Here is an 18,277-nt window from a genome sequence, read left to right on the forward strand (position 1 = left end):
GCTGACACTGCTGGCTTGAGTCCAGGTTGTTTTCTGTTTGAGTGACAGTCTCTCTAACCAGCTGACAACCACTTTGCTGATGCCCAGAATGCAAGACGGCTGCAGGCCTGCTTCTGGTGGAAGGCCCTGAAACTGAATGACGGCTGAATTATTCTGCGTCATGGGGTAAGAAACCAGACAATTTTTCCCCCATGCTCTGGGCAATGAAAAGCTGTTGGATCCCTCAGTAAACGCCCTTTTAAAAAAAACAAAAACACATCCAGTAAAGTTAAATAATAATCTGTCGGCTGCATAGAGCGGCTAATTTACTTAGATTGATGGCGGAGGCAACGTTCTGCTCGAAGGCAGTATGGCTGCTCCTTGCTGCCTTTAATCAAACTGATTTCACCCGAAAGCCAAACCCTCAAAGGAAACAAACGGTCATTTCGCCCATAATCAAAAACCCTAAAACCTCTACTAACACTCGACTGCAGCAGTTTTATCTTGACTTTTTCTCCTTTAATGTTTTTTTGGGGTATTAATGAATCTTTGGGAAGTGGGTTTGCCAATGAAACATATGTACAAACACATAATAAAGACACTGTAACATCGGGGGTATAGTTTGTTTCTATTGTAGAACTGAGGCCAATATTCGTTATTTATCTCGCGTGTTCTTGGCGCATTGGGGATTGGAACTTTCTTCCGCGGAGTCCGGGTGGGAGTAGGAGACGTGATTGCCGATTACCTATCAGTGAACTCGCAAAAAGCCCCTCCAATTCAAATAAACACTTGGCAGTAGTACACATTATGTTTGCAAACACACACACACACACACACACAAATATTCAATTTGATCTGGTGAATGGGCCGAGTGTGTGAGTGGAGTGTGGGGGCAGTTCTAAGGGCTCGGCTAACATGACAGATAATGTAGATGGGAAGAGGAGAGGGAAACAGGAAGTGAGAGATAAAGTGAGAGAAGGATGACTCCGTGTTTGTGGGTCTGTTGAGAGAACAGGTATATTCATCCACCCCCTGGTTTTGTAACTTATATCTGAAGTGGGATTAGCACCAGGCTTACTGTACAGTCGACACAGAGCGCCGCTGTGCGTCTGCCAAGTTCCTGACTGTGTGCGTAATGTCAAACTTGCAGTTTCTGATTTGGATAACATGCGGGAGATTAAGCCCAATTACAGGTCTAAGTTTGGCACTATCTCAAAAAGTCCAAAGTGATTCATTCAAATCATGTGTTTACAGGTCAAGCTACAGCATATGCATGTGCATGTGATTGAGTGATAGCATGCTACATGATTTATGGAGAGAGAGAGAGAAAGTACAGAGGCGAATCACAGCCGAGCGCATTCACACCGGCCTGACGGAGACCTTTTTATTACAGGAAAAATGAATGACCTACTGCATAACATGAGGTTCAAAACAGAATAGAAAAGCAACAGTAAAATCTCCAGTGGAGGCGTATAAATACCGCTATATACGTAAGCGGGCTTCAGGCTGAGATATTTGGTTTCCACGGTCCTGCGTGTTACAGAGCCGCTGCCAACAGGGTCGACCGGGCACGGAGCTGAGAGGGCTGGCACGGTGGGTTGGGAGGTCACGAGGTCATATCTCAGGTTAATGAGGAACTTGTACGACGGGAGACACACAAGGGCACACACACACACACACACACACACACACAATGGACCCACTGGCATTTTTGTCTGGGACGTCCTGCAGGCAGACACAAGTGAATAAGAATTCATTCATCCTGTTCAAAAAGTCGTTTGCACTGCACATTTCTAAACAATTTGTTAAGTTAAGATCCATTTTTTAAAATTACTATATATTACCCTGTCACATACTGCTCATACGACACTATATGTTCTAGTGCTGAGCCTTTTTTTAATCCACCAGGATGCACCAGAAAAATGTCATAATCAATTTTAAAGTCCACCATCTATTTTAAAGGTGAGGTGTGATGATGGCAAAATGATTCCGTTACTTTAGGGTTAGACGTGCAGTGCGGTTCACACCACACTCCGATTCAACTATATGCTCAGCAAAAAAGGAACAGTTCCACTCACAGACTGAGCGACAGTCATTTCATCGTCGGTAAAATGAGAAAATGACCACCATGTTTACAGATTGTCAAACCTCTTGCGGTGTACTTGAGCCAGGAGCGCTGTGCTCGGGGCCAGCAGCAGCAGCACCCTGAGAGATTCAAGCTCCGCTTCCACTCCGGCTTCGACCTAAAGTCGCTCTTTGGATTCACATTACCTCAGAGGGAGAGTTGGTATGTGATCTGTCCCAACCCCCTGCTGTGCTGAGCTTGGGCAGTGTCGAGGTCGGAGACTAGATATCCGATATCTGTGCTGTAGGTATTCTTTTGTATTTTTATATCTGTATTCAGGAGCAGGGGTTTAACAGACATCCCCTGGTCCTTGACATATTATTACAGATAGGAGACTGGTCGTTTTCCCGGCTTGGACAAGAATCCCAGAAAATGAGACGATGATTATTTTGAACTTGTTGGTTTAAGGTTTGGCAGGTTTGGCAAACCGTAACAATGGATAATAAAACACTACTTAAGTGTGTTCTCATTACCAGCAGGCATGGGGATGTTGGCGAATCGTCAGCCTAGAATCATACAATCGTAAGTATCAAAGCAAAGTGTTTTATAACTCGATCTGATACATGCCAGTGTTTTCCTTACGGTCGATCCCTCTCGCAATAATTCAAAACTCTGGGTTCACAAAGTCCCTTTCTCCCAAAGATCGTCTAAATCTATCAGTTGGACTGCAGAACAGCCATTATCCGAGCATGAAGAAGTGAAATCAAGGGCCCCAATTCGGTAACTTTCCAAGCCCCGGCTCAGTGCTTGCACTGCAGTGCAAGGAATGCAGCGGTTGTTTTAACATCACAATGGCTTGGCAGGACTCTCTGCGGTCAACCGCTCGGTCTCAGACACCCTCAGACGGGCCCTGCAGGGTGCCTCCAACAACAAGCCTCAGAGGGTGGAGGGAGGCAATCAGAAATACAGCTTCTAGGGAGAGTGAATCTAAAAAGCACAGCAGAACATCATGGAAGTGGTTGCGTAGAAAGAAAAATTCTCGGTGATACGAGACATTTACACAATTTTTACAGTGTCTTATATCAAATTACAGCCACGTTTGTTTTTTTTAAGTATACTGGAACGTGGAGGAAAATCCACAAAATCGTCTGAAATAAAAACAACTATATAGGCTATATTTAAATAGTGCTTTTCTAGTCTTATTGACCACTCAAAGTGCCTTAGAGGACAAGTCACATTCACCCTTTAACACAGCGCCGCTGCTATCTCTATCACATATCATACACTGTCGGAAGAGGGTCAAGTGTCCTGCCCAAGGGCACATCGGCATCCTTCGGGTTGGAGGACAACCGACTCTCCCTCCTCTACTTTCCAACGACATTTCATTAAACAAGACGGTGATGAAGCAACGATTCCACGAATCCTGACAATTTCTAACTTGAAAAGCTTTGTTGGCGGGGGGTTTCGAACATCTCACAAGCTCTTCAGTTGAAGCATACTGACTGGGACTGACACTGTCCGAAAATCGAGTTAGAAATTATTTTGCAGAGTGAGTTTCGCCAGCTGTTTTGTTCAAAGCCGACAAACGGCCTTTATCCTTGTCCGTTGCCTCGCCACCTACAGTGTAGAGTCCAAAAACACTTCCAAAACGCGCCGCTTCTCAGATGCTGTGGTGTCGCGATCGTCCACTTTACCGATAGGACAAGAGTGTGTGACAGTGAGCGCACTCAGCTGGATGTCAAGGCAGTCTTCTTCAGAGTTTTTTTAATTTAAATGTGTCACTACGGATTGATTATGAACCTTTCCCCCCCACGTTCCAACGAATATTACAATTTTGGAATAAAAAGTAGGAGCCCTACTGATGCCATTATTGACAGGAGAAGTAATCAGAAAGGTCAGTCAATAGAAATATGGCGATGACCCGCAACCGACAGAAACTGGATATATAAATTGTGAGCACGCCTGCAGAAAGGTATTTTTTTCATTTCATGATTTACTCCTGTAATCCTCTGGGATTCCTATTGACTATCCTTTGCCTTGAGCTACGGGGGATTCCTGACGCTTGCTGTCTGCAGGACATTCTGCAGATGACATCGCACAAAAAGAAGAGACATGCAGCAGAACTCGAAGAAAGGGCAGACAAATACAGTAGCCAGTTTTATGTGTTTCCTCAGCAGTTTATGAGCACTCGCACCGAAGACGTTTTTTCTTCCTCTGCTGTTTCTTTTGTTTATTTAGCCTCCTTCACGTCTCCTCCGTCCTCCTCCAGCCATTCCTCCCCAGCCACAATACAAGCCTGTTTACCTTATCTCTCTCTGCCAAGATATTGCATCCATCTCATCTGTTGCAAAATACTGAGCTGATGAATGATTGATGAAACCCTGACAAGTGAAACATAAAATCTCCTTCTCGCCGGCACAGGTTGTGCAAAGTCAAAAGGGAAAAGGAAAGTAACAGCCGCACTGCATTTCGAAATATCTCTGAGAGCAATTAATGCCCAGGGAGCATTCTGGGTAAGCCGTGTCTAGAGAAACACGACTGACGTGACGTACTGGCCAAAGATTGGAGCTTCACTGATACAAACAGGAGGCAGAAATGATCTCATTTGCTGAGGGAAGAACACCAAGGGACAGAACCAGGGTTATTCATTATGCATTATGCATTCACAAATTATCTTCAAAGTAGGACAAAGACATACTGTTGGGTTAAGATTAGGGAAGTCAAAGGCTTGGATTGTCTCTGTGGTTAAAAGGCACAAACCCTGTTCTCTGATCTAAGTTGGAATCTATTCATTCATGCTGACCTTCTCCCGTAGGGCACATATTTGCATGATGCAGAGCCAAGTATGAGTTTGTTTTCTGAACTGGCACCAGTGGCATGACTCTATAAATTCAGCGACTGGTCTTTTCAGGGCGTAACCCCACTCACCTGTCCCTTTAAAGATAGTAAAGAGCAAGAAGCAGGGTCACGAGAATCTAGGTTTGATGAGGAGAGGAGGCCATAAATTACTCGTCTGACGCCAGAATAACGCGCATGGCAACGGACTGGCTATGTACTGTATGAGGGAAATGTGAACCGCAAAGACACTACGAGTATACAGAGGGACGGTAAATGTATTATAAGTAACCGTAAAAAAAGGAAAAAATGGCCATGAGATGCTGAGATCTCAGGATCTTAGCATCCTAAACTAACAAACAAAAGAAATAAAAAATGAGAATGTCCAGCAAGACATCCCAGAGTGACGACTGTTATACCGCTTTCCCACCAAAATTACCGTGTAGACCCTGGATTTTCAAACACGGGTCGACCCGCTGAAAACCGGCAATTGGCCACTTTCAAAATGCGAGCAGACCAGGGTGTGATGATCGCCAGCAGACGCGGTTCGAGGACACAAGCCTTCATTGCGTCCATCACCGCACAGGCCGATAATTACCCGGGTCTATTGCAGAGTCATTTGAAAGTTTTTCAAACTGCAGAAAATTGCGGCTGTTTGTGGGTTTGAACGGGTATTTTGGCCAATGTGAAAGGGGCTATAGACAGAGTTCCTTGTATGAGTTGGAAGACCTTTTGTGGAGGTTTGCTGACACTGCTGGCTTGAGTTCAGGTTTTTTTTTCTGTTTGATTGACGGTCTCTCTAACCAGCTGACAACCACTTTGCTGATAACTCCTCACAAAACTACCTCGACACATGCACCGACGTCCTTAATACATGTCCACTGAGATCCGCATGTAGGAAACAATTGTTTCCCCTTTTATTTACTCATTGTACACAGAACGTATAATACTGTATCTCACGGTGTACTTGAAGGTCCATACAACATACCCACCTCTCAAACTGAATACACTCTGAGCTCACTAACGTATCTCACGGAACACAGTGCGCCTGTAATACACCTTCGCTACACAGTTCAATCACTGGCATGGGACTGAGACGAGCAGCTAGTGGAGATTCGCGGATGGTTTTCGTGAACTGACGTGCATGGACTAACGCTTGCCTCCCTAACGCGTGATGATGGCATCACACACCATGTCACACACACTTTACCTAATTAGCGGCTGCACGCAGCTCATAAGACAGATAACACATCTTCAAGAATTAATTTGATACCCTTTAAGATTCGCCCAAATGGTTTGAAGTGGGAGTAGGGGTTGTATTTTTTCAAATTTATTCCTGAGTGCTCTCTTTGATAACATGCTAACATATCATAAAACCTTGTGCTACAATGAGGAACTCACCAGGGTCTCAGTGTGCACAGTTCCAAGCAGCTCTTGGTGAAATCACGGCTGCCCTCTGGTCATCTCTTGTTCTTCAGTAATAAACAACGACTCATGAATATCATGCTCTGACTGTGGTTTGAGCTCCACGACTCGACCGAAACACCGACGAGGGGGAACATCTGCCTGCTAAGGCCAAGCACATCATAAGGTGGTTGAAAGAGGGGTATGGTCGCTCTTGAGGTCGAGTGTACCAACAGTAACCCTCCACCTCATTTATCGGAACAGTCACATAATATAAATCGGTTACAAGGGCACGATACAGTAGGAGCAGGCGGGGGATACAAAATCATGGGAGACAGGGAAGGAAGGTCCAGAGACAGACATTTGCATTGGCAAACAAAGATGTGTCCTAATCCTGAGGGCCACCATGACGCCCCCCAAAAATTCTCCTCCATTTTTTATAAAGCCCCAGTGTGTAGTTGTTGTATTTTTCTGGCGGCATCTGGTGGTAAAGTTGCAAACCGCAATCGACTGAGCGACCGACAGGGACACTTTATAGTTGCGCAATGCTAATTCCGTTTCCAGTTTCAGGCAGCCCTGGAAAATTTGACGCAAATGCGCCGTATTCTGGACCGTTTTGTGCAACCGTATTCAACACAAGGAGGTCTGGTCAACCTCATGTAACTATAATTAACTCATTCAAAGTTGACAAAAAAAAACACTGATTCTTTGTTGCAGGGGATTATACATATATGAATGGACAATATATTCAATTTCTGTGAATATGTTCTTTTAAATATTACACACTGTAGCTTTAATATCTTCCTCTCCCTGTAAACACTGTGACGTCTTTGGGCATGTGGAGGTCAGTGAATTTGAAATCACTGGGAGATATTGAATTGTAAGAATAGGATTCGTCTTTCCAAGATTGAAGATTCCTTTATTGTTACATCCCATTATACTTGTTTGAGCGAGTCAAAAACTTTTGCGTTCCATATTTTCAGCTCATCAACAATGTAGTTATAAATGATAATGTGTTAAGTGCTAATGCAGTTTGTGTTGTGCTCATGTTGTGTTTACAGCTGCATCCGTTGAGGGGGCACAGAATCCAATTCAGTCTTTCTATGGAAAATTGCATTAATGATAATAATTCAAAAGAAGACTTTGCATTTCTAACAAAATAACAGAGATTGAATGTAAACGGCAGTTGTTTGAATTCGTGACCAGTGCTGATGGTCAGCCACTGGGTCGGACTACTTGATGACATGATTACACACGTGGAAAGCTCACATTCGCAATTCGAATGTGACCATAGCTTGTTCAATCCACAATGTTGAAATTTGTTTCACAGCCTGTTATTAGATTCAGCCAGTAACACAATAACTCCACGAGGAGCCACGACTCTGAAGTAGTACACCTCGGAAAAGTGTGTTCGGGGGAATTTCTTTTTCGGCGTGTGCGATGTGTGCGTCTAGTAGCCAGACTGCACGTCTGTTAAACTGTAACAGATACCGGTGTAGTGTTGAAATAGGCCAGATTGCCTCCACAGGCAAAGGCTCGCCAGAAGGGATCATCTGTTGGACTGTGATCTGTTACCCTGCTTCCCTTTTGGTGCACACTTTAAGTGTAAAATGACCTTAGTCATGTATGGAAAAATGGTGCAGTTACACAAGACGCGCGGTTATTAATCTGTGGGAGTCAATGAGTCTAATGTCTTGACTTTATGTTTCCTGCTTATATGTGTGTCTGTGTGTGTGTGTGTGTGTGTGTGTGTGTGATCAGGCCTAGAAATACAGTGAGCTCGCGCAGTTTGAAGTGTGTGTCTTTACGGCAGGACAGGAGCAGCGTGATTCAGCAGATGGAGACAGAAAAGCTGTGAAATCTAATAATGAAAGTGTCTTTTGTTCTCTGCTGAACTATCAAACTGTGTATCGCACAGCCTTTTCCTCAGCCTTGTCTTGCCTTCACTGTGGCGGATGCCAAGAGAGGATAGAGGCATTACAGTGTTGTCCTTTTCTTTCTTCTGCTTTCTCTCTCTCTCTCTCTCACACACACACACACACACACACACACACACACACACACAGATATACAGACACAAAGGCAGAAAAAAAAAGGGACGTTTGGCTGACGAGAACCACAATCACCATCTTCTCCACATAACACAAATAGGAACCAGATGCTGGATGTATATGGTACACTAATGGGGCAGGATCTCTGTATGAAAAACAGAAAAGAAAAAAAGAAAAAGAAATGTGTACGGCAGTTATGGCAGCCCTTCAGGATGTAATTTACTGTTGCTTTAATTTTAATGACTGGAATAGCCGGACCTTGTGCGATGCTGCAGCTGAGGCCGGGCCGCGGTGAGAACACCGGGGTGATGCCGTTGTAATCAACCCCAGTCAGCACTTTGACCTGAGTCGTAACTGCTGGTGCCTGGTTGTTTTATAAGATGATGCAGTTCCCTTGTTCCCAAGGTCCAGCGACACAGAGCAAACAACCCGCTGACAGTTTTTGCTAAAAAAAAAAAGAAGAAGAAAGAAGTAAAAAGTTTGCTAAAAGAATTTTGTCACAGGGCTTCTGAAAAGAAATCAGACAGTTGCTCGGCAAACGCCTTGGCAACCTGCCACCTGGGTTGCAGGATGACTTGGCTCGAGGAGGTGTCGCGAGCTGAGACAGGTCGTTGTGACAGCACTGTGAGTGCGGTCAGTGAGTTCCATTGCAATCTGCCCGTCGGATTTGGAAATGTTTGCACACAAAGGCAGGGATTTCTGACTTGTGACAGCGCTAGAGGGGGAAGTGTCTGGGTGAGCGGCTCCTCGAGGACTGACAAGCAAGCCGTGCTGAAATTCAGCAACCGTTTTTTTTTTTTTGGACATAAATAGTTTTGAGACAGCGTTGGTCAATGGGGAAACTTTTACCTACAGTACCGACACTGGAGGAAGAGTCGCGGAGTGCTTTAGCGGTCATCTTCTGGAGACCGCGAATATTCCACAAAGACCTGACTATGGCTCCCTGAGATATTTCTGAAAGCTCCGGAAGATGCTGCGCATGTGTCGGACAGATGGGCTGACCAGTAATGGAAAGCAACCAAAGTACATTTACTCAAGTGCTGCCCATTATGATACTGAATGTCGGCCAATAGCTTTTTTCTCCTTCTTAACACATAACAGGAACCATCTTGAAATGGATTCCCTAGGTTTTTTATTTTTTGTTTTTAACCGGCGTGACATTTTACAGTGTAAAAATGAACATGTCAGTGGTCTGTGGTTGACAAACTGTGTAATGGAGACACTTTGACTGACCTTGCTTTTTGCTTTACTCTTTTTGGCTGCGGCTCAGGAGGTGGAGCGGTTCGATCCCAGACACCCCTAGTCTGCGTGCCGATGTGTCCTTGGGCAGGACATTTAGCCCTAAATTGCCTCGGAGGGCTCTTCCTGCAGTGTATGAACGAGACAGAAAACGGGCAGTAAATAACAGCGCTGAATGAATGTGTGTGAATGTGACTTTTGCTTTGATTGGTCTGTGAGACTAGAAAAGCGCTTTATAAATATGGTCTATTCAAATATTCTACTATAAGCTCAGTTAGTGGTCTGGCGGATGTATTTGACCTATAGCTCTAGTAGTTTTGACACATATCCAGTTCAAGCAACTTCATAATTCTGAACCGCTACATCTAAGACATACTGCACCATTTATTGAACTAAATTTGTCTGGTTATGATTTGCGTTATCAACTTAGGGAGTTTAGTAAAAGTTCAACCAGGAAGACTAATACCTTCATGTTTTGCGAGCAAGCGCTCTTGTAGCTGTCACGGCAACTGCCAGCCGTCGTTTCGGTGTGTGATCAGTTTCCATCAGAACCAGTCGTCCGGAGGGTTCGTGCCGTGAGCTCATCAGAAATCCTTCCTTTCTCTTCATGTGCACACTACATGAAATTTGATCTTTTCTAAATAACTCCCATAATTGTCCTCTTGAATAAAATAAAAATGTGAAAGCAACTATTTATGCTGTAGTTCAGTGTTACATTATAGCTCCTCCTCAACAATCCGTCACATTATAATGTTCCTTATATGTGAATGCATCAGTAATAATGATGCAAGGTTAGCATTTGGCTGCAGGACTTGCACTTATGTGTTTGCGTTGTGGTATTGCTACTTTAATATGTAAGTAGCGAAGGTTCTCACTATTTCTTCCAATGCTGGAACTGAAGGACCGACACTAGCGTGTGTCAAAACGTGTAAATTAACTGATAACGACATTCATATGAGGGGAGCCATTGATAACATTCGTCAGATTATTATTCTGACAATGTCAGAACCACATTTCTCTCGGTTTACTATTGCAAATTCGACGGATTAAATAAAACAATTGCAGGAATTCAGAGCCTGATGTGGAAAGGCACCATACAATTGCAGAAATCACACCGTTGACACGGAAAGCTGCACATCTGTCCTCTGGCCATCGACTGTGTGTGTGTTATACAACGGCCATAAACTTTCAGGGTGGAGCCGTTTGGCCGAATGTCAAATTCAGTCTGTTAAACTCAACCTAGGAGGCCCTCTGCTGTAAACCAACGAAAAGTCAACTATTAACCCGAAGCAGAGAATCGAGTCCAAATCCTGTTTGGGGTTTTATGAAACCCGGCCGGACACTGGCAACACACTACGGGAGCTGGACCTTTACGTGGGAGCAAATGACACGACCATAACCACACACACACACACACACACACACACACGTTATGTCATGTCTGATAAGTACTGCTTTGCCACACACCGGGCTTGTGAATTTCAATGGTTTAACATTGTTGGAGCTGTTTTGTTTGTGTGTGTGTGTGTGTGTGTGTGTGTGTGTGCGTGCGTGTGCGTGCGTGCTTGCGTGCGTGTGTGTGTGATCACAGAGAGATACAGCCAAAGAACTACACCGCACTGGGGTGGATTGTGGCGCCGACATTGCTGGACCGGTTCCACGCTGGTTTTCTATCCCGTTTTTCCCGTTTTTCCAGGCATGTCGATGCATAACGCTACCGAGCAATTAGTAATCTGCATATCAAGATAATGCACGGCAGCTTTCAAGTAAAAAAAAAAGCTCCGAATTATATTTTTTTCGTTCGAGTGGGATTTCAAATTCCCTGAATTATTGTGACAAAACGCTGTTGGCACCCCCCCCCGCATGCTTGTCTTTACGATATACCGCATGCGGAATAAGAACTCCACACTAATCATAAATGTGCAGACCTCAGTCAGGAGTTTTACAGTGGATGCCAGAGTATCCTCCAGCTGCAATAAAAGCTATGATAATGAACCCGAAAGCCACAGGGCCTTTGGTGTAAAATGTCCCTCAGTGTTGCTGCCCGTTTACTGGCTCATCCATAACCTACTCTGCGACAGTCACATACTTTAGCGTCTCATCCTGAGGCCGCATCGACCCCGAGAACCAATTTTTTTTTTCAGGAGGACATTACACTTTTGGGCTCACACTTTACATCCATGTGTCCACTTGTCAAGTTAAGTTTTTAAACGACACCTGCAAGCAGTCACACTCTTGTTCGAAGACTGCACACGGTACACTCGGGCGGGATACGTATCTCCACACGCTGCATGAGAATACAAAGCCAAAATTCACGGAGGCCAATAATAATAACAACTCAATTATATCCCAGGAAAGCTATTTCCATGAGCTTAAGCACCGGAAAAATTTCCAAATCCATTACAGTGGGGTGGTCTTTGCTGCCAGCGGGCCAGTTTGATTGAATAAGTGAGTACAGCGTTGGACTCTGCGCAGAGCAGTTTGTGCATCGGTGCCACACACCCAGCTTCGCTTCATCAACAGCATGGCAGGGATCGAGAGGGACGAGTGCGCGGGAGAGGCGATGATGTAGAATCAAGGCAGATGAGATGAGAGAGTGAGATCAAGTCGGATAGAGCGATGTAAACAGACAGCGGGGGACGATTAGATTAACTTGGACTATACCGTCTCGAAAGGGATGACAGAACATGTACTTGAGCGTGACGCGAAATCTCCTGTGCCATATTCGAATGTGATGACTGTGTTCACTGTGTGTATTGGCGGGGCTTTTATGTGGAGATGTGAATGGGTTTTCTTTGTTTCATCAGCAATTGGCTCTATCTCCCCTGGTTTGGCCCGAGTCCTGCTCTGTTCCTGGCTTAACGACAGTGTCAGTGACCTGGTGGAAACACGGCGGAGCCTGCCAGCCGGATCAGACGCACACACACACACACACACACACACACACACACACACACACACACACACACACACACACACACACACACACACACACACACACACACACACACACACACACACACACACACACACACACACACACACACACACACACACACACACACACACAGCATGTTAAGACAAACAAAGTACAAGGACGCACATGCACGCTCGCTTTCTCTACCTCACATGATGCATGCAGATCTTGGCCAGCACTCTGCCGGGTCATTATCACCTGACTGACACTGGCATCCACACACACACACACACACACACACACACACACACGTGGGCGCACACTTATAAACACGATCCATGAGGTAAATAAATGACTGTATTCAATTGGGGCAACAACTCACTCCAAACCAGCAGTGAGCGGTTCATTGTTTTCTGAGAGCGTATAATGGCCTCGGACTGGAAGGAGCTCACTCTCAACCCGACCATGCGCGCAAACTAAAAGGAGATTCCAACGTTGTCTTTGGGTTCACTCCTTTGAAATATGGCGCGTCATTTTGAGGTAACTTGGGGTAGAACTGCTGCTCTCATGGACTGAAAGCAGCAGGTTAGTGTGGTTCAGATATGAAGGAGGATCCTTCCTGAGGGTTCGACCATCTCACGTGAACGCCTCAGCTCCCCGCATGAAGCGGCGGCTTGGGGGATGACCTTGCCTGAGCATGCTGCCACCGCAGCACCGACCCTGGTAAATGCTGAAAATGCAGGATTCACAAAGTCCTGAACAAGTGTCTTCTAATCATACACTATCTTATCCCTGGAAGAAAAGTGTCTCTGACACAGGCGCAAAATGTGGAGGGACGGCGGGTAGGAAGTACCTCGAGCTCCCATAGACCCATAGTCCCATACAGAGTCTCTTTAAAGGGACAGTAAGCGATTCTAACGCGATGAACGTCTTGGAATATTTCCTCACGGTCCGCTAGCTGTTGGTTTTGTGCGTGGGCCGAAACCCAAGCCCACGCTCTGTAAATAAAAAAAAAAAACAAGAAATGGTGCAGACCACACCTCACAACACTCCGAATGCAGCTTGTAAACAAATGACTCGTCGATGTGCTAGCGGGTGTCGGTCGCCCAACCCCGGGGTTCGCGGCCCGGCCAGAGCAGTGGAATCACAACAACAAAGACAGAAACAAGCTTTCTCCAAAATTGCTTACTGCCCCTTTAATTCTCGACGCTGCCCCGTCATCAGTGTGGTGTTTATGTATCTACCACAGTTACAGTTTGCTTTTGTGTGAGTCTCTAAGTGTGTTAATGGATTTGTACCTTGTCGTTATATTGAGATTACCAGTGCATGTGTATACTGAATGTTCAGCCAGTAGCCGGTCTCCTGACGGGGTTATGGGAACTGACTGACACTGAGATCCAAATAATGATCTCCTTTGTAATTTCAAATAATTCTCCGCCATTTTTGGTCCTGAAAGATGACCAATAAACACCTCAATTATGGCCTATCCACCCACAGCGGTGCAGCCAACAGCAAGAGTCTCCTGTCAAATCTGTTTTTGGTTTTATGGGTGTGGTTGAGCTCTCAGCCAGACGGACTGTCCAAGAGACCGTGGATGAATACTTTCTTTACTTGTGTCCAGCAGGAAAACATTAAGAGACGGGGGCAGGCCTGCTGCGTGTGTTGCATTTTAAAGGGACCCATATTGTATTATGTGAAGTTGTGCTCTTTTTTAGGGAGCTCTGCAAAGAAACAGGTCAATTTTGGTCCGTGTAATTAATATGTTATGAGTCTCCCTTCTGCTTGGCCAACTGTTTTCTGGGTGACGCACGGTTACGGGCAGTGGCCGACACCGGTTACGGATGAATTTTGCAAAGGTTAAAAATAATTCTGAGTTAGTTTTGGTCTCTTGTATTGATATCCTGAGGAAGCCTGTGCACTGACGGCTGAGCGCTGGGGGCAAGGCTGAAGGTAGCGACTGCGTCGCTATGACATCACATTTCTGCGGAAGTCCTGGGGCATCGTAAAAAAAAAAAGCAGCTGCTGAATGCAGGCTGTGTGTATTTGTGTGTTTACTGACCGTGTGTTTATTTTACACTTTAACGGCACTCACAGAGCCCCTAGACCTTATTCAGGAAATCTCAATTTTGTGAACGCATCATAAGAGCCTGATATTTCCCTCACGAGTTGGTGGAGACCAAAACTTGAGCCAAAAGGAGCGGGAATAAGGCATCCAACAAGTTAGCTAGCAACATTACTCCTTGTGTATGCTGTTCCTCTGTATCAACTGGAGGCGTTTCTACTGCCCTCAAATGGCCAAGAAAAAAATATGTTATTGCAGCTTTAATGCATTTCTTTGTCACTAATTTAAGGTGTTGTGAAACCCTCTGAAGGGCCTTCCGTGGGGGGGAAAAAAGAATCCCCCTGGTGTGCAAGAGCAGCTTGTGAATACAGGGTAGAGAAAATCTACAGAACGCACAGGAACTCAATCGACGTAATCAACAAGACTGAAACTTCATGTGGTATCAGAGAACACAACTGACGTGTTTTTCTTTCTTTCTTTTTTTTAAAGGAGCCCTATCCAGAGGGGGCAGCAAAGAAAAGCAAGATAAGATGAACCGCACAAGCAATTCCAAAAAAGGCTTCCAACCCCCCCCCCCCCCCCCCATGTCTCTGATGTCGGTTTGATGAGGATGAGATGTGTGTTTCATCAGTGTGACTCATCCATCACATGTTGTTGTTGCTCCAGGCAACTTCACATGTTCTTTTTGTTTTGTATTTCTTTGTTGTTGTTGGGTTTTTCTTGGTATACAAAAACTGCATACACTTTATTATCTGGACTGTGTGTAATATATAATTCAATATGTTTTATGTGTCATGCTGGCGTTGCTTATTCTGCAAAAAAGCGAATCTGAAATGTTAACTTAATCAGGAAGTATAAAACATCAGCACTTGTTATGTGGTTGTTGTGTTTTTTTTCCCCTGTAGAGAGGCATGTAATCCTTCCTTTAAACTGAGGACGTGAAAAAAAAAAAGTGGTTTTACAATGTCTTCACAGAAACGAGGAGGAGCGAGCACCAGTGATGTAAGACATTCCGTATTAAACCGATCAATTAGCCTCATGCTGTTGCCCAGAGGCATTATTTGGAGCCAGAAGATGACATTGTATTACGTTATTTCAATTGCTCGGATTACTGCAGTGATTCACTTCAAGCAGCGGCGGCTCAGCTCGAGATAAGAGAACTGTGCCCAGCCGATCGGGAGTCATTCACAGAGTTAGTCGTTTCTTTTGCTCTTGTGTCCTCTGCACACGCTGGCTGAGTTTTCAGTCTTTCTGGTGTCTAAACAGAGACATGGGGGGGGGGGGGGGGGGGGGGCTTAATGCAACTCTGCTGGGTTGGAGTAAATGACTGGGCGGCAGTTTGAGTCGCGTAAAATGCTTTTCGACCAGATGAGATTTATTAGGTAAGATTCCCCTTACCCCCTGCCAACTGAGAATTTCACCCACCAACATACATGCATGGAGACACATCTCTCTCCCCCCCCCCTCCCCACATCCACACACACAGGAAAAATAAACTTCCCTAGGTGTTGCATGAAAGAGGCTTGTGTTTAGACTGTATTTTCCACCACACTCCGACTCTGAACACAAGCCAGCACTCAGGGAAACAAATAAACCAGGAACTTGAATGGAAAAATCTACCCCCCGCCCCCCACCCCCCAAACCTGATTTTGCAATACTTCACGAATCCCTGCGAGATAATTATCTTCTCTCTCGTCCCCCCTTTCCAAAAGGACATCGGCGGTCAGGCTGGCACGGAGGCGGACCTTAAATAGGCAAAAGAAAAGCGATGCCGCCGGCGTCTTGCGGTGCGGCACCGCTGGGGGAAGTTTGCTCGGGGGGGAAGGCTTGCCCGGGGCCGCGCTTCACGTCATTCCAGTGTCAACAGGCGAGAAGCTGCAAGGCTGAGCCACTGACTGTGTGTCAGTGAGGTCAGTGGCGAACGCACTGTCAGCGGAGAAGTCCCGTGGGCGAGTTTGGTGAATCGATTAGCAAAATTGACCGGGAGAGAAAATCTGGTATTAAAATCTAGTTTTTGGGGGGGAAGGGGGTTTTGTTACCCTTTTCGTCTCTAATGGGGTTTAGGTGAGTCAAGACAACGATAGGCAGAATTTTAAATGTTTTTTTGAACTAAGGTGAGGAGAAGAGCGATGCATTGTTTCCCCTAGTTTTACTAGTTTAGGGGTTAGGGGTCACAAATCACGTTGAGTTTCCTCCACAATCTTTCATACATGAATGAGGAATAAGGTGTATAAGGAAAGTGACTTCTGCTTGACATTATATGTAAACAAAAAGAACATAAACGTATATATATATATATATATATATATATATAATTAAAATCAATTTGACATTTCAGGGGTGGCGGGGCGCCCTCCCAATTCAATGGTAGGGGAAACGCTGTGATGAAAAATGATCTATGAATGAGTGAATCTGCAACAAATGAGAATATGTTCAACATGATCTCATTCATTCTACAGGCGTCCAGTCTGTTAACGAAGAGGTGAAGGTGTTGACGCAAGCGGCTTGTGCTCCACAAGGACACAAAGATGTGAGGACCTTTTTCTTTGAGAGTGCCGCCGCCGTCGAGTTTGTAGTTACCGCCACTTGGGTCACCTGTGACTACAACTCGGACACAGAAAAGCACAACATGACGTAAACGGGATCGACACTTTAGAAAACAAACAAACATGTTATCATAGGTTTTAGAGACGGAAATTACATTTTAGAAATGATGGTTGTTGTTACACAGGATAATAACTGATTTCAACTGCAGTGTGTGATACATGACTGATGTTAAGTTTGTGTCTGAATATGCTCGAGCAAACCAGACGATGAAGGCTGTTATGAGTTTGCCCAAAACTCCTGGTGCATTTAAGTGCATGCGCTGCCGAATATCCATGTGTCCATCCGTGTGCAATCAGGCAGTTTTGTCTGCGTTGGTGCGAGTTTTAAATTCACGTGAGTGTATGTGCAGGGTCTTGATTCAAAAGCCTCCTGCCGGGTACGTGTGTGTATGTATGTGTGTGTGTGTGCGTGTGTGTGTGTGTGTGTGTGTGTGTGTATATGTATGTATGTGTGTGTGTGTGTGTGTGTGTGTGAGTGTGACTGAGCGTGTGTCACACATCGCACCATCTGTACAACAGCAGTCGGCCTTTTTTCGTCCTCCACCCCTCGCTGTGAATTCCTTACATTCACAAGACCGGAGGGCAACTCGGAATGAGGGAGAGCGCCGCGCCGAGTGTGTTGTGCCCCCCCCCCCCACCCGCTCTCTTATTTACAGCACTCTCTTGTGTCTTTTCAGAAGTGCGTGCGTCCGTGTGCCTCTAAATTCACGGCTCCTTGTCTTAAAGCGCTGTCAGAGTGAACGTGAGTAAGTGTAATGCAGCCGCAGAGCTCCCATGCAGCTGTAAATAACGTGGTAAAAGATGGCAAGGGGTGGGAGGGCGCTGAAAGTATTGCTTTTTATATGGCTCCCATGTGGAGGAATATGTCGCCATATGTTAAGTCGGGCCAATTGCAAGCACGCATACACACACACACACACACACACTGCACACACTCCCTGTTGAGAGACGGTGTATGTGTGTGTACGCAAGATTAAGTGTGTGTGTTGAGGTTAGGGGTACTCACTCTCGCCGTGGCTTTCAGCAACTTGAGACTCTGTAAGTAGAAGCGGACAAAATTAATTCTCATGCTCCCCGCTAACAACTCGCGTTTCCTAGTTTTCCTGAGCACACCTTCTG

The 18,277-nt window shown here is 45.3% G+C and overlaps 1 long non-coding RNA gene across 1 annotated transcript; it reads right to left on the minus strand.

The window, feature by feature from the left end:
* Positions 1-8,328: 8,328 nt before the first annotated feature.
* Positions 8,329-18,277, minus strand: LOC118317431. Its single transcript, XR_007030537.1, has 3 exons — positions 18,165-18,277; positions 9,568-9,699; positions 8,329-8,779 (listed from the first exon to the last, which is right to left on the minus strand). It is a non-coding gene; the product is annotated as an uncharacterized LOC118317431 (long non-coding RNA).

Source organism: Scophthalmus maximus, chromosome 3 (genome assembly GCF_022379125.1).
Source record: "Scophthalmus maximus strain ysfricsl-2021 chromosome 3, ASM2237912v1, whole genome shotgun sequence".
NCBI classification, from domain to species: Eukaryota; Metazoa; Chordata; class Actinopteri; order Pleuronectiformes; family Scophthalmidae; genus Scophthalmus; species Scophthalmus maximus.